The 21,806-nt window shown below is 45.5% G+C and overlaps 1 pseudogene across 1 annotated transcript in view; it reads right to left on the bottom strand.

Annotated features, from left to right (window-relative positions):
• LOC145361248 (prosaposin-like) overlaps positions 1-21,806 on the bottom strand; it is a 50,495-nt pseudogene that overhangs the window by 17,457 nt on the left and 11,232 nt on the right. The window contains exons 3-6 of the transcript XR_013889820.1: positions 14,685-14,806; positions 8,535-8,609; positions 4,927-5,055; positions 2,162-2,251 (exon numbers count right to left, since the gene is read on the bottom strand). The product of XR_013889820.1 is annotated as a prosaposin-like (transcript). The remainder of the gene's footprint in view (positions 1-2,161; positions 2,252-4,926; positions 5,056-8,534; positions 8,610-14,684; positions 14,807-21,806) is intronic.

A 21,806-nucleotide genomic window follows, 5' to 3' on the forward strand; every position in this document is an offset into this window, starting at 1 on the left:
CAGGTGACTCAGTGGAGCTAGGATTACACCGAGAAGTCAAACGATGTTTAGAGTGAGATTGCTTTCTCTGTGTCCCTTTCTCTCTCTATGGAGTTGAAGACTGGAATCTGCCAGGAAATATGTCTCAGCACTGCTACCTCAGTGCCAGGGACCTGGGTTCTCGCTCAGGTCACTGTCTGTGTGGAGTCTACACATTCTCTCCATGTCTGCGTAGGTTTCCTCTGGGTGCTCCAGTTTCCTCCCACAGTCCAAAAGCCAATTGCTCCCTTAGTGTACCCGAACAGGTGCTGGAGTATGGCAACTAGGAGATTTTCACACATTTTAACAATGTTAATGTAAGCTGACTTGTGACACTAATAAATAAACATTGAAATGCTCTTTGAGATTCTGCCGTTTGGGGCAGATATTTCCCTAGAAGGTGTCTATCTGGATCTCTATCCCGAGGTGTTAAAAGGCTGGAAACCCACCATCCACATCAGCATATTGATTTTTGGTGCTAGCTAGTTCTGAAGTAGGGATTTATATCTGTGGGGATATCGCTTAAATTGGAACAATAGGGATAGATAGCCATTAAGCCATACTTTGTCATGTTTAGGCATTTAAAGTGGTAAAAGTTATGCTAATTCTTTTTGTTATATTCTAACTATGTTCTGAAATAAAGTTTGTTTTGATAAAAGCTCCCTAGTGGGTCAATTGAATCATACCTGGAATGAAACACTTTATGCCTAGTCTAATGCAAAAATCATAAAAGTTAGGATCTAGCCTAACTTCAATATACCTTCGAGTTTCCGGTCTGATCCCTAACAAATCGGAGCTCTTTTCTGGATTATAGATGTATAAATCCTTGTTTGGTTTAGGAATATCAGACTCTGAGACAGTGAGGGGTGGGTGTCACTGCTGTGGGTCTGGAAGGGCCACAGATTTCCTTCCCTTGAGGACAGTAATGAACAGGTGGGATTTCATAGTGCTATTTTAAGATCAAGGCCAGAGGCTTCAAAGTCTTTTATGAAATTAGCTTAGTCCCAAAGTTTTACATTTGGTTTTGGCATGTGAGCGTAGGGTGTTTAATTCAGAGATGATCCAAGTGACCCACTAAGGAGCTTTTACCAAACAAAGTTTATTTAAGAACACAGTTAGAATATAACAAAAAGAATTAGCATACCTTTTACCAATTACAAGACTGAAACGTGACACATTATAACTCCTAACAGCTACCTATCTCTATTGTTCCAATTTGAAGCAATATCCCACAGACATACGGCCTTCATTGGAGCGAGTCAGCACTAAAACAAATATGCTCATGTGGTGCTAGATTTCCAACCTTGTAACACCTATGGACAGAAATCCAAGCCAGCAGTGTTCAGGGAAGGATATACCTTCAAAATAGCCAAACATCAAGAAAATAAACTTAATCTCTGGCATCTTCCAGTCTTCAGAGGGCGGAAAACACCTTTGCTCCTCTCAGCCTCAAGCGGCTTCTGAAAATTGAAACTAAAAATTAGAATTCTCTGTGAAAAATAGTTGTCCCCAATCACATGATCTACCCTGTCAATGATCCCAAATCAAGCTCTACTCTGCAATTTCAGGAGATCATTAAAACCACAGAACTCTGCATTAGTTCAGATTAAAACCAACATGGTGTCAATTATACTGCTTCAGTAATAATAGAGGACACCAGCTACAGACAACACGGTGCTGACAAAACCCCAGGTACGGCTAAAACATCTGGCAGAGAAATATAATAAATGTACATTTCTTAAAGGCACAATATTGTCACAGCTATCAGTTTTTAATTTGAGATTTGTTGCCAAGTTGGGATGTGAACATCAGCCCAGGTATTTAGATAATCAGTCCTGGAACATAACATCACCACATTAGCTGCTGCAATGTTCTGTAAAGCTTCAATGTAATCCTTTAAATTTCTGATCAGGGTGAAGTATATAACTTACACCTCTACCTGGTGCTCTGTCTATGCTCAGACATGAAGGGCCACTTAGAAATTCTAACATTTGGCAATTAATATTGATTGAAGCAAGAGATAGAATCATTGGACAAGGGGAGAAAATAGATCCAAATGCACAACAGATTTCCCAATTTTGGACAGAGGATTTGTGGATTCTAGAATTTCAAATCTTCATTTGGTTCGGAAACAATGACCCACCTCTGTTTTCTTGTTGGGTAATAATATGTTCAGTTTCTTCACAACAAGCTGACAGAAGTCACACATGAACGCTTCTCTGGGAAGTGGACCCTGTACAGTGGAAACAACACATCAGTTATACAGTTGAAACTACAATACTGAAAGCTGGTTTGTGCTGGGAATGGAATAAGCTCCACTATCTCTAACCAGCACACCCAACCTGGAGTGGCACGGTAGCACAGTGGTTAGCACTGTTGCTTCACAGCTCCAGGGACCTGGGTTCGATTCCTGGCTTGGGTCACTGTCTGTGTGGAGTTTGCACATTCGCCCCGTGTCTGCGTGGGTTTCCTCCGGAGGTTCCAGTTTCCTCCCACATTCCAAAGATGTGCGGGTTAGGTGGATTGGCCGTGCTAAATTGCCCTTTAGTGTCCTGGGATGCGTAGGTTAGTTGGATTAATGGGTAAATGTGTAGGGATACGGGGATAGGGCCTGGGTGGGATTGTTGTTGGTGCAGATTCGTTGGCCTGAATGGCCTCTTTCTGCACTGTAGGGATTTTTTGGTTCTATTCTAACCTCCCCACCCCGGCTAAGATGCAGACTAAAGCTCCATCTATCCTGTTCCATCAGTGCCTCTCAACTCTAACCTCAGATAATCTTCCTTTATCTACACCAATGTTGCATTTTTCTATATTTCTCCTGTCTCTCTTATCCTGTGATCTCTGAGGGTGGTGGCTAATTTGCTGCCAGAGTAGAGGCATGTTTCAGTGCACACACAGACCCATGTGGGATGAGACTGGCACTGCCAAATCTCATTCCATCTTCCCCCCACTTTCCACCCTCCTGCTGTTTACCCTCACAGCGTGGACTGGATTCAAAGTCTCACCCCCAGGTTTTAAGGGGTTATACCTGGACATTTCACAGCGAAATCTGGAGATGGGCTGTGATGCATTTTTTCCAATAACTGACCACATACCAAATTCTGCGTGTATCTGTTGTATCGAATGTGGACAAGATGAGAAAGACAAAGAACAAAGAACAAAAACAGCCCGGGAAACAGGCCCTTCGGCCCAATGAGCCCGCGCTGCCATCTCAACACCACCAGTTCCCCTCTCCACCCACGACCCTTGTCTAATGTTTTATGGCCATCCAGATTGAGGGAAACTGATTTAGGGACAATTTATTACTGCCAGTCAGCCTAACAGCACATCTTTGGGGTGTGGGAGGAAACTGGAGCACCCGGAGAAAACCCACGTAAGCACGGGGAGAATGCGCAAACTCCCACAGACACCAGCCCAAATCCATGTGTCTGCACAGCAATCAGTGATAGTCACTGAGCTGTCGTCTTGCCCAGTATCTGGTTCAGTTTAGGCACACACTAACGACATGAAGCACTAGGCCAATCTCGAACAACCAAGAGCAGCCCCAGTATGACCCATCGCGTGTATGCCTCTCGTTGGACACAAGGCGGACCGACTTAAAACCCGTGAATGAAAAGGAAAAAAAACAAAAAAAAGACCAATTTTAACAACACTAATAGCAATATTGGCTTCAATAGGGCGTTTCTGGCTGAGAGTTAAGCATGCTGGGATTTTTAGTTAACTTACAATTAATGCAGGTCATAAAGTTACTGTGAGTCAGGGATTTGTCCTTGGAGCTGTGATCTGAAGCTTCCTGAGTTGACTAAATATGGGAAGTTGTTTACTTTGGGGCATCAAATGTTATTGCCTTTATGTGGGATACATGCAATCTGAACCAAGCATAATGGTATCGTTTACAAGTAATTTCATTGGCTGTTCAAGCCGTGTGATCGGTTTCCAGTTACATGTTTGGCTGGATGCCAGAGAATCCTCTGGAAGTATGTGAAAGAACTTGTAGATAAAAACACATGCAGTCCTTTGCCTCCAGCGATACATCTAGAGATTCACCATCATAAGAAGTGTGCCCTGAAGGAGCTCCTTCAGAGGAGATAGATTCTACATCAGAAATGGATTTGGCCAGTTCTGTCTCAAACCTGGTAGTATTTATTTTCAATTGAATAATTAGTGTTAATGTTCAGTTAAGAGTTAAAATTCAGTTTGAGTTAATATTCAGGGAAGCGTTTGAAGTTCAGTAAAAGAGTTGCAACTGTTTAAGTTTGTGTTGGTACCTAAAGTGTTAAATACAGAGAGAAATTATTGAATTAATTAACAGTCGGCTTCTGTCTCTGTCTCATTAAACTGGAATACTTTGAAGGTGCTTAAATTAAAAGCTGGATAACAATAACTAAGGTATCATTTTCAGAGATACCAAGACACTTGACTTTCCCGACAAAACAATTTATTTACAAATGCCAGAGAGTCTTGAAGAGAAAATCGGCAATCAACATTTAAAGAAAGTTGCCAGTGTAGATTTCAATGCTGCCTGTGTTTGTCAGTCTTGGTTACTTCACAAGTCATAGAATCCCTACAGTGCAGAAAGAGGCCATTCGGCCCGTCGAGCCTGCACCGACAGCAATCCCACCCTATCCCCGAATTCCTACATACTTAATTTGCTAATTCGCCTGAAACTGGGGTCAATTCAGCATGGCTAACCTGCACATCTTTAGACTGTGGGACGAAACCAGAGCACCCGGAGGAAACACATGCAGACACGGGGAGAACGTGCAGACTCCGCACAGACAGTGACCCAAGTCAGGAATCAAACCCGGGTCCCTGGTGCTGTGAGGCAGCAGAGCTAACCACTGTGCCACCCAAACATAACAGAGCACAAAATAATCTCCGTGTTACTCCAGATCATCATAATCTTACCTGGTGCTGTTTCGTTACTGGACTGTCAAGTGGTGAACTATCTGTCTTGTCCACAGCGATCGAATTGGAAAGGGTTTTGTGCTGTTGAAGTTTGCACAGGCCAAGAGCAGCACACAACACATCTAGTGCCTGGAAACAAGGAGGAGAAGGGAATTAGAACACGAGAGAGACTTTGTACTAAAATTGCCCCATGCATTCCTTTCATAACTTCAATATCACCTCCAATTGTGAAATTAGTCAGACTGTTCTTTAAGCTTCATTTTGTGACGGGACAGGAGGAGCGGTCAGACAATAATTCTGCAGATTTTTCTCTCTAATCGTATTTTAAATTGAGCATTATATCTGGAATATTGCACACCTAGAATACTGTGTGCAGTTTTAGTCTCCTTTTCTGAGGAAATATGTTCTTGCTCTCGAGGGAGTGCAGTGAAGGTTTACCAGGCTGATTCCGAGGATGGTGGGACTGATGTATGAGGAGGGATTGACTAGGTTAGGATTGTTTTCACTGGAGTTCAGACAAATCAGGGGGGAAACTCATAGATACTAATAAAATTCTAACAGGACTAGACAGGGTAGATGCAGGGAGGATGTACCCGATGGTAGGGGGAGTCCAGAACCAGGGGGTCACAGTCTGAGGATTGGGGGTAGACCATTTAGGACGGAGATGAGGAGACATTTCTTCACCTGGTGAGCCTGTGGAATTCATTCCCACAGGGAGTAGTTGATGCCAAAACATTGAATGTATTCAAGAGGCAGCTGGATATAGCACTTGGGGTGAATGGGATCAAAGATTATGGGGAGAAAACAGGATTAGGCTATTGAGTTGGACGATCTGCCATGATGTTGATGAATGGAGGAGCAGGTTCGAAGGGCTGAATGGCCTCCTCCTGCTCCTATCTTCTGTGTTTCCATGTTTCTCAACATCAAGGGTGGGATTTTCTGGCTTCGTTTACCCCACAGGCCAGAAATTCCCACCCGAGAGACACAGCCCTTTGTGTGGTCCACCCTGCTCGCTACAATTCCTGTGGCAGGCAGGGCAGAAAAATTCTGTCCAGAAACTAGAAGCAGGAGGAGGCCATTCAGCCCTTTGCACCTGCTCCATCGTTCACTTTGATCATTAGCTGATCATCAAATTCAATATCCTGATCCCCCCTTTCCCTCGATCCCTTTAGCCCTAAGAGCGATATCTAATTTCTTCATGAAATCACACATTTTGGCCTCAACTACTTTCTGTGGAAGTGAATTCCACACATCCACCACCCTCTGGATGAAGGCATTTCTCCTCACCTCAGTTCTAAAAGGTTTACCCCTTATCCTGAAACCATGAACTCCCCTACTTCTGGAGTTCCCCCACCATCGGGAACATCCTTCCTGAATCTAACCCTGTCTAGTCCTGCTGTAACATCCGATGTGAAAGACAGCATCTGTGACAGTGCTGCACTCCCCATGGCATCGCACTAAAGTAGCAGGCTGGTTTGGTGCTCAGATCTTGAGGTGACCTTTGAAGCCAAATCATTCTGCACTGAGAGGTTTGAGCAAGATACTGAAGGATGGCCAATGGCTACAATTTGGACAAGTGTTTTCAGGAGAGCCAGAGGAGATCAGTAAACCCCACTGTCTGGACTGCTGCATCTTCTGATCGCTATGACAATCTATAGGGTTTTCCAGATATCTACTAGAGCCCCGTAAATACCACAAGGTCTCGCAGCATTAACAATTAATTCTCAGAGGAAATGTCGACAAGAAAAGTCTTGCAGCAACAGGATTGGAGGATTTCCTATGAAAAGTGAGTGTTTTGGTAGCAGGAATGGAACGGGTCCAGTAAAGTCTGAGCAAACTCACACCTTACAGACAACACAGCCCAGCATCAAATTCCCCTGTCATGAATTGTGGCAAACCTGGAGTGAAAATGAATTGTCTCCAACAACCAGATAAGTGTTTTTCAAAAGTGGGAAATTCACTGGCATTCCAGGCAGTGAAATTCACACAAATCAACCGCAGTGATGGACAGCAGGGTGGCACAGTTCCTCACAGCGCCAGGGACCCGGGTTCAATTCCAGCCTTGGGTGACTGCGTGGACTCTGCACGTTCTTCCGGGTGCCCTGGTTTCCTCCCACACTCCAAAGATGTGCGGGTTGCGTGGATTGGACATGCTAAATTGTCCCTTAGTGTCCCGAGATGTGTAGATTGGGTGGATTGGCCATGGTAAATTGCCCCTTAGTGTCCAAATATGTGTAGGTAAGGGGGAATTGGCCATGCTAAATTGTCCCTTAGTGTCCAAAGATGTGTGGGTTAGGTGGATTGACCATGCTAACTTGACCTTTAAAGCGAGGAGGATTAGTGAGGTAAGTACGGGGGGACTACAGGAATAGGGCCTAGGTGAGAGTGTTGTCAGTGCAGGCCCGATGGGCCGAATGGCATCCTTCTACACTGTTGGGATTCTATGACTTACCACCATTTTGTTGAATATACAGATTATTTTGCAAATATAGAAATCAACATGGTTGTTGCACTGGTTTGCAAGCTCTTGGATTACAATTGAATGGCAGCCTTGGTGTAAAGCATTCTTCACGTCTTTCTGTAAGAGAGAGAGGGGGGTACTGACAGACTCTCAGGTATGATACACTGGGGGGTACGTAATGTGCATTGATGCATATGTAGCTGTGGGCAACATCCCATTCTATCTATCAAATTGTATAGATGCTCTCTCTCTCCCCCCGTCTCTCCTCTGTAGGGCTTCCCCACACCAAACACTATTGGCGCAATTCTCCCAAGAGAATTCTAAGTGTCAAATTTGAGGGAAAACTGGAGTAATTCACGCTATTTTCTTCAGTGGGAGTTTAAAAGTGAATCTCCCACACTGGGCACTGATGAATGTAAATCCCATTAAAAAGCTGTGGACAGGGTCTATTCCCGCTGGAGAAGCTGACATGTCCACTACAACTCTCACCAACTTTTACAGATGCACCATAGCAAGCATTCTTTCTGGTTGTATCACAGCATGGTATGGGCTCCTGCTCTGCCCAAGACCACAAAGAACTACAAAGGGTCATGAATGTAGCCCAGTCCATCAGGCAAACCAGCCTCCCATCCATTGACTCTGTCTACACTTCCCGCTGTCTCGGGAAAAGCAGACAGCATAATCAAAGACCTCATATACCCCAGACATTCTCTCTTCCAACTTCTTCCATTGAGAAAAAGATACAAAACTCTGAGGTCACGTACCAACTGATTCAAGAGCAGCTTCTTTCCTGCTGCCATCAGGCTTTTGAATGAACCTACCTTATATTAAGCTGATCTTTCTCTACACCCTAGCTATGACTGTAACACTACATTCTGCACTCTCTCCTTTCCTTCTCTATGAATGGTCTTGGGCAGAGCAGGAAACCAAGCTGTGATACATCCAGAAAGAATGCTTTCTACAGTACACCTGTAAAAGTTGGTGAGAGCCATAGCGGATATGCCAAATTTCCTCAGTCTCCTGACAGAATGGAGGCAGTGATGGGTTTTCTTAACTATAGTGTCGGCATGGAGGGACCAGGAAAGATTGTTGGAATCAATATTTGGAATCTCTGAGTTTCTCTCATCCGGTGATCTGTGATCAGTACCTTTGCCAATTTGTTCTTCGCCATCTCAGCAACCTTCTCCATGAATCTTTTGCATATTTTGCAAGTATTGTCATCCTGGAAAACAAAACAAGTTTGTTGTGTTGGGGACCAGATCAGAAACTCCAAGGTACATTTAAACCTTAGCCTCGACCCCAATTCTCCTTTCGATTTTGGTATTAGTGAGATTAAGGTGTCTTGCTCCAGGTATAGAACATACAGAATAGAATCCCTGTAGTGCAGAAGGCGGCTATTTAGCCCATCGAGCCTGTACCGACTCTCTGACAGAACATCCCACCCAGGCCCTATCTCCGTAACCCCATATATTTACCCTACTAATTCCCCCTGACACTAAGGGGCAATTTAGCATGGCCAATCTTCCTAACCCACACATCTTTGGAGTGTGGGAGGAAACCGGAGCATCTGGAGGAACGCTACTCAGACACCAGGAGAACAAAATTATTTCCTCAATATCAGTCTCTACCCCAAACTCTTCCATCTGTTTAAAGTTTATTTATTAGAGTCACAAGGTAGGCTGACATTAACACTGCAATGAAGTTACTGTGAAAAGCCCCTAGTCGCTATGGTGCTTGTTCGGGTACACGGAAGGAGAATTTAGCACCTAACCAGCACATCTTTCGGACTGTGGGAGGAAACTGGAGCACCCGGAGGAAGCCCACGCAGACACGGGGAGAAAGTGCAGATTCCACACAGGCAGATTCCCACGCCAGGAATCAAACCTGGGTCCCTGGCGCTGTGAGGCAGCAGTGCTAACCACTGCTATCCACCGTGGGTGGATAAGGGGGACGGTTATGTTAGAATACAACAGTACAGCACAAACAGGCCCTTCGGCCCACAAGTTGCGCCAATCACATCTACACCTACCAAGCCATAGAACTATCTGTAACTTCCAATCCCATTAGATCCCATATACTCATCCAGAAGTCTTTTAAAAGACCCCAGCGAGTTCTACCACCACCGACGGCAGCCGATTCTACTCACTCACCACCCTCTGAGTGAAAAACTTACCCCTAACATCTCCTCTGTACTTGCTTCCCAGCACCTTAAGCCTGTGTCCTCTCGTAGCGACCATTTCAACCCTGGGAAATAGCCTCCGAGAATCCACCCTATCTATTCCTCTCAACATTTTATAAACCTCTATCGGGTCGCCTCTCAACCTTCGTCTCTCCAGGGAAAAGAGACCTAGCTCCCTCAACCTATCTTCATAAGGCATGTCTCCCAATCCAGGCAACATCCTTGCAAATCTCCTCTGCACCCTTTCAATAGCTTCCACATCTTTCCTGTAGTGAGGCAACCAGAACTGCGCACAGTACTCCAAGTGGGGTCTGACAAGGGTCCTATAAAGTTGCAGCATTACCTCCCGACTCCTAAACTCAATCCCTCGATTAATGAAGGCCAATGTTGTCCCCTTGTTCAAGAAGGGGAGTAGAGACCATCCTGGGAATTATAGACTAGTGAGCCTTAAAAAGTTTTGGAAAGAATTATAAGGGATCGGATTTATAATCATCTAGAGGGAAATAAATTGATTAGGGATAGTCAACACAGTTTTGTGAAGGGTAGGTCATGCCTCACAAACCTTATCGAGTTTTTTGAAAAGGTGACCAAAGAGGTGGATAAGGGTAAGGCAGTTGACATGGTGTATATGGATTTTAGCAAAGCGTTTGATAAGGTTCCCCATGGTAGGCTATTGAAGAAAATGCAGATGCATGGGATTGAGGGTGATTTAGCAGTTTGGATCAGGAATTGGCTAGCTGATAGAAGACAGAGGGTGGTGGTTGATGGGAAATATTCAACCTGGAGTTCAGTTCCAAGTGGTGTACCTCAAGGATCTGTTTTGGGGCCACTGCTGTTTGTCATTTTTATAAATGACCTAGGCGAGGGTGTAGAAGGATGGATTAGTAAATTTGCTGACGACACCAAAGTCGGAGGAGTTGCAGACAGTGAGGGTGGATGTTACAGTTTGCAGAGGGACATAGATAAGATGCAGAGCTGGGCCGAGAGGTGGCAGATGGAGTTTAATACGGAGAAGTGTGAGGTGATTCACTTTGGTAAGAATAACAGGAGTACAGAATATAGGGCTAATGGAAGGACTCTTAGTAGTGTTGACGAGCAGAGAGATCTCGGTGTAGATGTGCATAGCTCCCTGAAAGTTGGCACCCAGGTTGATAAGGTTGTTAAGAAGGCGTACGGTGTGTTAGCTTTTATTGGTAGAGGGATTGAATTTCGGAGCCGTGAGGGCATGTTACAACTGTACAAAACTCTGGTGCGGCCGCACTTGGAGTATTGCGTACAGTTCTGGTCGCCGCATTATAAGAAAGATGTGGAGGCACTGGAAAGGATGCAGAGGAGGTTTACCAGGATGTTGCCTGGTATGGTGGGAAGGTCTTATGAGGAAAGGCTGAAGGACTTATTCCTGGGTATAAGTGTTTTAGGCGTGATAGGGGAGGGTCGAAAAGAGGGGCAGTGGTGCTTTTCATTAGGGAGAAGATCACAATGGTGCAGAGGGAGGATAACATGGAGGGGATGGAAATTGAGTCTCTGTGGGTGGAGTTGAGGAATAGGAAGGGAGCCATTACTATGCTAGGAGTGTACTACAGGCCGCCCGACAGCCCACGGGCAGTGGAAGAGTGTATATGTAGCGACATTTTGGACAAGTGTAGGAAGAACAGGGTTGTTGTAGTGGGAGATTTTAATCTCCCTGGGGTGGATTGGAAGGTGCCTAGAGCATTTGGAGTACTGCGTCCAGTTCTGGTTGCCTTACTACCGGAAGGATGTGGAGACTCTGGGGAGAGTGCAGAGGAGGTTTACCAGGATGTTGCCTGGTATGGAAGGACTGGGTTATGAGGAAAGATTGAACAAATTGGGGCTCTTTTCCCTTGAAAGACAGTGACTGAGGGGGGGAATCTCAGAGGTATATAAGGTTATGAAGGGTATAGATAGAGTAAACAGAGGTAAGTTATTTCCTATGTTAGAGACACACAGTACAAGGGGCCATGGGCTTAAGGTGAGGGGGAAGAGGGGAGAGGTATAAAAGATATTAGAGGGAGGTTTTTCACACAGAGGGTAGTGGGGGTATGGAACACTCTGCCAAGTAAGGTGGTGGAGGCAAGGACGCTAGAGTTGTTTAAGAGTAACTTAGACCGGCACATAAGTGGGTTGGAGATGGGTGGATATAGGAGATTGTTTTAAATAAGGTTCATTAGCATTGGGGTGTCCCTGGTAAAGGTAAATGGATATGGTATGATAATAATGTCTTTTCTCTTTTCATTCACAGGTTTTAAGTCGGTCCGCCTTGTTGTCCAACGAGGGGCATACACGCGATGGGTCGTACTTGGGCTGCTCTTGGTTGTTCGAGATTGGCCTAGTGCTTCATGTCGTTAGTGTGTGCTTAAACTGGACCAGATGCTGGGCAAGACGACAGCTCAGTGACTATCACTGTTTGCTGTGCAGATACATGGATTTGGGCCAGTGTCTGTGGGAGTTTGTGCATTCTCCCCGTGCTTACGTGGGTTTTCTCCGGGTGCTCCGGTTTCCTCCCACACCCCAAAGATGTGCTATTAGGCTGATTGGCAGTAATAAATTGTCCCTAAATTAGTTTCCCTCAATGTGAATGGCCATAAAACAATAGATAAGGGTCATGGGTGGAGGGGGGGACTGGTAGTGTTAAAATGGCGGCACAGGCTCGTTGGGCCGTAGGGCCTGTTTCCCGGGCTGTTTTTGTTCTTTGTTCTTTGACTTGAGGTTATTTTCATTGGAGAGAAGGTTACGAGGTGACCTGATTGAGGCATACAAGATGATCAAAGGATTGGATAGGGTGGACAGTGAGAGTCTTTTACCTCAGATGGTGATGGCTAACACAAAGGGACATAGCTTTATTAAGGGGTGGTAATTATAGGACGGATGTCAGAGGTAGGTTTTTTATTCAGAGGGTAGTAAGGTCGTGGAATGCCCTGCCTGCAGCAGTTGTGGACTCGCCAACTTTAAGGGCGTTCAAATGGTCAGTGGATAGGCATATGGATAACATTGGAATAGTTTAGGTTAGAGGGTCATTAGATTGGTTCCACTGGTCGGCGCAACATCAGGGCCGAAGAGCCTGTACTGCGCTGTAATGTTCTAGTACATCATACGCCTTCTCGACCACATCCTCCACCTGCGAGGCCGATTTAAGAGTCCTATGGACCTGGACCCCAAGATCCTTCTGCTCTTCAACCCAGGTAAGACTCCTACCCTTGATATTGTACTCTTGCATCCCGTTGGTCTTGCCAAAATGGACCACTACACATTTATCTGCGTTGAAGTCCATCTGCCACTCCTCCGCCCAGTCTTGCATCCTATGTCACGCTGCAACTTCTGACATCCCTCCAGACTATCCACAACACCACCAACCTTCGTATCGTCGGCGAACTTACTAACCCATCCCTCCACTTCCTCATCTAGGTCATTTATGAAAATGACAAACAGCAAGGGTCCTAGAACAGATTCCTGGGGCACTCCACTGGTGACCGACCTCCATGTAGAAAAAGACCCATCCACAACCACTCTCTGCCTTCTGCAGGCAAGCCAGTTCTGGATCCACAAGGCCAAAGCCCCTTGGCTCCCATGCTCTCTCACCTTCTCAAGAAGTCTTGCATGGGGGACCTTATCAAACGCCTTGCTGAAGTCCATGTAAACCACGTCCACCGCTCTTCCTTCATCAATGCGTTCAGTCACATTTTCTCACTGTACACGTGCAGTTGAAGGCTCCAACTGGAGCAGCAGTGTTTCAGGCGTGATAAGCCCCCGATTCAGACCCGCCCAATTTCTTTCTCAGGCTAAGTGCATATGGGGGACACCTGAGAACAGGTTTCCAAGTCAGATCTGAACTGCGCCCAGATTCAGCACTTAGAATCAAAACGGTAAAATCGCCACCGTAGTCACCCAAGCCAGGAATCAAACCTGAGTTCCTGGCGCTGTGAGGCAGCAGTGCTAACCATGCTACCCATAAAGTGGCCAACAGCCTAAGCAGCTAGGCCCAACATAAAATTAGACACTTTAAAATCAATCCATCGCTGATGGAACACAAGCAAGATTGCCACTGTTAAGATCCAGACCAGAAATTCCAGATGTTTGTGAAGTTAGCCTAGGCCCTAAGTTTCACATTTGATTTTGGCATTGGTGAGCATAAGATGTTCCAGTCCAAGTATGTTTTAAGTGACCTACTTTTATCAAACAATGTTTATTTAAGAACACAGTTAACATTTAACAAAAAAGAATTGGCATATCTTTTGCCAATTACAAGACTTAAACACAACATAGTATAACTCCTAACAGCTAGCTATCTCTGTTGTTCCAGTCTTAAAAGCCATACCCCCAAAGGCATACACCCTTCTTCAGAATAAGCATTAAAACAGGTATGCCCGCGTGTTACTAGATTTCTTGCTTTTAACACCTCTAGACAGAGATCCAAGCAGCAGTTTTCACCCCAAGACAGCAAAAGAGAAAAGTAAACCTCATCTCAAGCAGCTCCCAGTCTTCAGGCATCAGAGATAGAAAAGGATGCCTTTGGAGGGCAATTGAGAGTCAACCACATTGCTGTGGCTCTGGACTCACATGTAGGCCAGACCGGGTAAGGACAGCAGATTTCCTTCCCTACAGGGAACCAGATGGGTTTTTCTGACAATGGTTTCATCAGTAGATTCCTAATTCCAGATTTTTTTAAATTGAATTCAAATTCCACCATCTGCCGCGGCGGGTTTCGAACCTGGGTCCCCGGAATATTAGGTGAGTTTCTGGATTAACGGTCTAGCGAGAATATAATAATACAACTAGCCTCTGACCAGCTCTTGTAGCAACTGTGCTTATGTAGCGAGTCCAGCTGAGTTTCTGGTCAATGGCTGTTAACATTGATATAGGACAGTGTGCGTCCACTCGTATTAAGATCACAAACCTGGAACTATTGCTGTATAATAACATTACCAAACTCAAGAGAAAAATCAACAGCACACTGGGACATGTACAAATATATGACAAAGAATCACGTATTAGTTACGGGTCAGCTAATCACATCAAATATTAAGGAGTATTAGTAAGCGTGGGAGAGAACTTATCCTCTTGTGCTTATATAGCAATCACATTAGTCTCAATGCCACTTACCACTTTAGGCTTGTTCCACTCAGTCTTCACACACTGAGACACCATTCTACACCGGTCAGCTACATTCAGGTCCTGGCACTGGTTTAATATGCCGTGATCACATCTCTTGCTTCTCGCCACAACTGGGAGGTATCGAAAAGCAGAAAGTCATTGCACATCCCCAAACGCAACAGTTCACATTCTAACTCCCTCCAAACCCCTTCGCTTCACAGAACTCAAACCAGCTGCACAGTCTGAAGCCAGGGTCAGGCGAACACTGGATGATGTTCTCCCTCTTTCGCCCAGGGATGCTGAGGCCAGTGGGGGTATGGAATGCTCTGCCAAGTAAGGTGGTGGAGGCAAACACACTAGAGTCCTTTAAGAGTAACTTAGACAGGCATATGACTGAGCTGGAGATGGGTGGATATAGGAGAACCTTTAATTAAGGGTCATTAGCATTGGGGTGTCCCTAGAAATGTAAATGGGTATAGTATGATAATAATGTTTTTCTCTGTTTTCATTCACAGGTTTGAAGTCGGTCCACCTCGTGTCCAACGAGGGGCATACACGCGATGGGTCGTACTGGGGCTGCTCTTGGTTGTTCGAGATTGGCCTAGTGCTTCATGTCGTTAGTGTGTGCCTAAACTGGACAAGATTCTGGGCAAGACGACAGCTCAGTGACTATCGCTGATTGCTGTGCAGACACATGGATTTGGGCCGGTGTCTGTGGGAGTTTGCGCATTCTCCCCGTGCTTGCGTGGATTTTCTCTGGGTGCTCCGGTTTCCTCCCACACCCCAAAGATGTGCTGTTAGGCTGATTGGCAGGAACAAATTGTCCCGAAATCAGTTTTCCCTCAATCTGGATGGCCATAAAACATTAGATAGGGGTCATGGGTAGAGAGGTGGAGTTGAGATGGCAGCGTGGGCTCGTTGGGCCGAAGGGCCTGTTTCCCAGGCTGGTTTTGTTCTTTGTTCTTTGTATTCCACACCACCCTGTTGATTTAGAATCAAGATGGAATGGTAAGGATAGCAAATTGTAGGAATAATGGATTAGGTCAGCTAACACAATTAAATCAGACTTATATTTAGTCCTACCCTATATTAAGTTGATCTTTCTCGACACCCTAGCTATGACTGTAACACTACATTCTGCTCTCTCTCCTTTCCTTTTCCCCTATGTATTCTATGAATGGTATGCTTTGTCTGCATAGTGTACAAGTGGCGGTATGGTGGTGTAGTGGAGCTGCATACGTGTCCTCAGACTTTTACATCTTTTTCCCAACGGAAGAAGGTGGAAGGGAGAATGTCCGGGGTGCGTGGGATCTGGCTGCTTTTCCTGAGGCAGTGGGAAGTGTAGATGGAGTCAGTGGATGGGAGGCTAGTTTGTGTGATGGATCAGGCTACATTTACGACTGTTTCTTGTGATCTTGGTCAGAGCAGGAGCCATACCAACCTGTGATACATCTGGAAAGAATGCTTTCTACGGTGCATCTGTAAAAGTTGGTGAGATTTGTAGCAGACATACCGAATTTCCTTAGCCTCCTAAGGAAGTAGAGGCGTTGGTGGGGCTTTCTTAACTATAGTGTCGGCATTGGGGTGGGGGGGGGGGGCGGGGGGAGACCAGGACAGGTTGTTGGTGATCTGCTCACTTAGAAATTTGAAGCTCTTGACAATAAAACAGTGTTTAAAACCTCCAACCGGCAGAAACTGCTTTTAAAACTGCCACCTTCCAAAAGCGAGAAAGGCAAACAAGAATTTCCTCTGAAAGGAAGAGAGATAATGCAAAAGAAAACTGACCGACATCAAAACCCAAACTAAGGAAGAGATTCAAATGCAAGAATTTTGATCAGCAGTGTGGGTGGCATTTCCTGGGTGTTATCGCTGGCAGGATGGGGGGGGTGGGGGTGACGTCCTGCCCCATCTGCAGCGGGTTTCCCACAGGTGAGTGAGCCACATAAGATCTTGCTAATGGTCAATGCCTTGGCTGCTGGAAAAATTCTGTCCAATGGGAACTGCCGTTTTAACATAGAGACGTAGAAGATAGGAGCAGGAGGCGGCCATTCGGCCCTTTGATCTTGCTCCGCCATTCATCACAGTCATGGCTGATCGTCCAACTCAAAATTCTAATCCTACTTTCTCCCCATTGATCCCATTCGTCTCAAGTGCTATATCCAGCCGCCTCTTGAATACATTTGATGTTTTGGCATCAACTACTTCCTGTGGTAACAAATTCCACAAGCTCACCGGGTGAAGAAATGTCTCCTCACCTCCGTCCTAAATGGTCTACCCTGAATCTGTGACCCCTGGTTCTGGACTCCCCCACCATCGGGAACATTCTTTCTGAATCTACCCTGTCTCACCCTGATAGAATTTTATAAGTTTTTATGAGATCCCCTCTCACTCTTCTAAACTCCAGTGAATATAATCCGAACGACTTAGTCTCTCCTCATATGACAGACCTGCCGTCCCAGGAATCAGCCTGGTAAACCTTCACTGTGCTCCCTCTATAGCAAGGACATCCTTCCTCAGATAAGGACACGGAAACTGCACACAATACTCCAGGTGTGACCTCACCAATGCACAATTGCAGCAAAACATCCCTATACTCAAATCCTCTCGCTATGAAGGCCAACATACCATTTACCTTCTTTACTGCCTGCTGTACCTGCGCGCTTACTTTCAGTGAATGACGCACGAGGACTCCAAGGTCTTGCTGAGTATCCACCTCTCTCAATTTACACCCATTCGAATAATAATGTCTTCCTATTATTGCTACCAAAGTGGATAACCTCACATTTAACGTCCCATTAAAGAGAAGTGCAGAGGCCGAGAGATGTGGAAGGCAAACTCCAGAGTTCGGGAGCCAGGTTAGCTGAAACCAATGGTGGAGCCATTAACATGGAAAATGCACAGGAGTGTCGAATTAGAGAAGTGAGATATTGCAGAGACACTGGGATTGGAGAAGATTATGGCAATGGGGTCGGGTTTGAAAACAAGAGTGAGAATTTGAAGTTCTGACTATGATTGAACCTGGAGCCTTGATAGTTAATGATTTAATGTTATCTTTCCTCCCACCACCCCTTTGTCACAATAAGTAAAGGACAGGATGGATGTATTTAGAGCACATTTCTCATGGCTCCACAAAGTCCTGGACTGTTTCACAGCTGGTGAAGAATTTTTTTGTAATCATTGTCACAAGATGGCACTGTGACATCCCACAACAGTCCCACAGTAATTCTCTGCGGCATGGTGGCGCAGTACTTAGCACTGCTGCCTCTCAGCACCAGGGACCGGGGTTCGATTCCCAGCTCAGGTCACTGTCTGTGTGGAGACTGCACATTCTCCCTGTGTCTGCGTGGGTTTCCTCCAGGTGCTCCGGTTTCCTCCCACAGTCCAAAGATGTGTAGGTTAGGTTGATTGGCCATGCTAGTTTGCCCCTTAGGGTCCCTGGATGTGGAGGTTAGAGGGATTGGCGAGGTAAATCTCAGGGCTGGGTCCACTGTTATTTGTCATTTATATTAATGATTTGGATGAGAATTTAGGAGGCATTGTTAGTCAGTTTGCAGATGACACCAAGATTGGTGACATAGTGGACAGCGAAGAATGTCATCTCGGATTGCGACAGGATCTTGATCAATTGGACCAGTGGGCTGACGAATGGCAGATGGAGTTTAATTGAGATAAATGCGAGGTGATGCATTCTGGTAGATTGAACGAAGTAGAGGTGCTGGCGTTGGACTGGGGTAAACACAGTAAGAAGTCTCACAACACCAGGTTAGAGTCCAACCAGTTTATTTGATATTAATCTCACAAGCTTTCGGAAATGGTGTTCCTTCGTCAGATGTGTGGCTTAACGAAGGAACACCGTTTCCGAAAGCTTGTAAGATTACTATCAAATGAACTGGTTGGACTCTAACCTGGTGTTGTGAGATTGAAACAGGGCAGGACTTACTCAGTTAATGGTAGGGCGTTGGGGAGAGTTACAGAACAAAGAGATCTAGGGGTACATGTTCATAGCTCCTTGAAAGTGGAATCGCAGGTGGACAGAGTGGTGAAGAAGGCGTTCGGCATGCTTGGTTTCATTGATCAGAACATTGAATACAGGAGTCGGAATGTCTCGTTAAGATGGATATAGAGAGTTATGGGCCAAATACGGACAATTGGGAAGAGCTTAGGGGTTTAAAAAAAAAGGGAGGCATGGACAAGTTGGGCCGAAGGGCCTGTTTCCATGTTGTAAACCTTGATGACCCTAGGACTAAATCTGTGCAGGTAGGGGGATAGGGCCTGGGGTGGGATTGTTGTGGGTGCAGGCTCGATGGGCCGAACGGCCTCCTTCTGCACTGTAAGGTTTCTACGGTTCTATGATCTCCGAGGCCTATCTAAGAGGTCAGACCTCTTACCCTGCAGCACTGGCTCAAAATTATTCATAGCAGACAATGCCAACACCAAAATCTTGATGATCATCAGGGGCCTGAACCTGTGCAACATAAAAAAGTGTTTTGGATTCTAGTAGACACTCTACGCTGTCAATGTTTTAGGAGTGGTGTCTCTGATGTCAGGCTACGAGTACACAACCACTTCCTGGTCCCTGCTACGGTTGACTTGTGACTCTCCAAATAGTGGGAGTATTGCCAGTTTCTCACAGTCAAAGAAATCCTTAAAAAAATACTGAAGTGATTATCTCATTTAGTTCAGGATAACTAAAGGGAGAAACTGTACAAACCCCTCAGAAGGAATCATAGAATTCCTACAGTGCAGAAGGAGGCCATTCAGCCCATCGAGTCTGCACCGACAACAATCCCACCAGACCCTTTCCACATAACCCCATGCATTTACCCTGCTAGTCCCCCTGACACTAAGGGGCAATTTAACATGGCCAATTCCCCTCACCCGCATATCTTTGGACACTAAGGGGTAATTTAGCATGGCCAATCTACCTAACCTACACATCTTTAGACACTAAGGGGTAATTTAGCATGGTCAATCCACCTAATCTGCACATCTTTGGACCTTGGGAGGAAACTCACGCAGACATGGGGAGAACGTGCAGACTTTACACAGACAGTGACCCAAGCCGGGAATCGAACCTGGGTCCCTGGTGCTGTGAGGCAGCAATGCTAACTACTGTGCCATCCCCCACCTGAGGTAGTTCGGAAAAACAAAAGCCCTGAGGTAAACAGACAGATTCAAGGAAGGAAAACATGAACCCCTTAGAATATTTAAATGTCGACAATCTTAAGGGTTTTTTGGTAACTAAAAACTCAGGCCTGTAATGAATTTGCAAAATAACCCAGCATTGGATTGTTAGCAAAGAGAGATATTTGTACCAGAATTAATATAATCCAGGGCGTCCCAAACTTCTCTGGCCACAGAACCCTATTCATTCCCAAGGATAAAGAAAGGTCGAGCACAGGAGCAGGCCATTCGGCCCTCCGACCCTGTGCTGACCATGATGCCTCAGCTAAACTACTGATGGAAACCCGAGAAACATTCTTACTCTGCCAAAGAGTTAAAGCAAAAATAATTGGTGTTTTGCATAATCGCCACAAACAGAAACACATTTATAAAAGTCTTTTTTATTTTGTATATATTTATGATAATTAAGAAATCTGATCTTCTTGCTGTTATTTTAATGGGAGGAGTAATGTTGTTTCTTCTGATCACAAATTCCTTTCATATTTGGAGTGCTGTGGGAGAGGAGGAATTCTCACATCACACACTCACCCCTCACACACACACACACATGCACACTTCTCACACACACACACACACACTCTTCAATCACACACACACACACACACATTTACCTCTCACTCTGACATACACACGCACACACACACACTCTCACCTCTCCCTCTCACACACACACTCACCACTTTCTGACATACAGATGCATCTCTGTCTCTTTCACACTCTCACCTCTCCCTCTCACTCACTCTCTCCCCCTCTCTCTCTCACACACATACACATTCTCGCCTCTCCCTTACCACCCCCCCTCCAAACGCACGCTTAAAAAAAAGGGGCAGCATGGACAAGTTGGGCCAAAGGGCCTGTTTCCATGCTATAAACCTCGCTGACTTTATGACATACCCATCTCCCTCTCCCTCACACAGTTAGTGGTTTTCAGTTAAGGTCTCGGAGGGAGTATTGTACCTGGCCTCAGCACCTTCTCACTCGGGGAGGGAAGGATGTCTCTAATAGTTAGGTGTTATTTTGTGTTTCCTGGACGTGTGTCTGAACTGTGCCACACAGAAGGCAGCCCAGGCTCCAGAGCACTATCACAGCACAGGGTATCACTTTCAGGAGAAAGTCAGTAAGCCAAATAAAATCAGGAAGAGAAACAGCTTTTATTTCACTACCCAGAGCATTTAGAACATTGTTTGCCATCACTGCCTGTGCCCACGATGTCAAGATGCCGGCGTTGGACTGGGTTCAACACAGTAAGAAGTCTCACAACATCAGGTGAAAGTCCAACACACACAGTTTGTTCAGTTGCTACGCCTGTCACAGAATATTAGCCGGAGGACTGTGAACTTCGGGTTTGAGGAGATAACGCAGGCTTTTGCAGGATAGAATCAGTCTAATAGCAGGTGAGGGAAGGCACAACAGAGTGGACAGACACCCCACCACTGAACTCAGTCTAAACCCAGCCGGCTCACTGAACGCACAAAGCGGAAAACACATTACGATTCTGGATTACAAGCTAAGCGTCAACACTTAAAAAGAAGCGATGGGACGGTGTGAAGTGACAGACACTGATCATCAGCAGAGTTCTGCCCTCTGTCAGTGCGCGAGATATTAAAGGGAAAATATTTCATACAGCAGCGAACACCTTACCTGGAGTGAAGAATAACAAGGCAAGGCACACAAAGAGAGACATCTCTGCTTCCACACTGTATAGACCACACTGTCTCTCACCGTAACAATCCTGACTGAGACTTTACCAGCCTATTACAGAATAGCAAACATAAAACAGTAAAGTTTCACCCAATAACGACCATCACCAAACTTTCTTTCCACCCCTCACTCAAATCAGCAGTGTGACAGATATTATGTCACCTTTCAGCCGTCCCATATAATTTCATGATCGAACTTTATATTCATAAGTTCACTTTAAAGCCACAGTGAGGATGCTCACTGAAT

This window comes from Carcharhinus amblyrhynchos, chromosome 34 (assembly GCF_965287045.1).
Source record: "Carcharhinus amblyrhynchos chromosome 34, sCarAmb.v2.hapA, whole genome shotgun sequence".
NCBI lineage: Eukaryota > Metazoa > Chordata > Chondrichthyes > Carcharhiniformes > Carcharhinidae > Carcharhinus > Carcharhinus amblyrhynchos.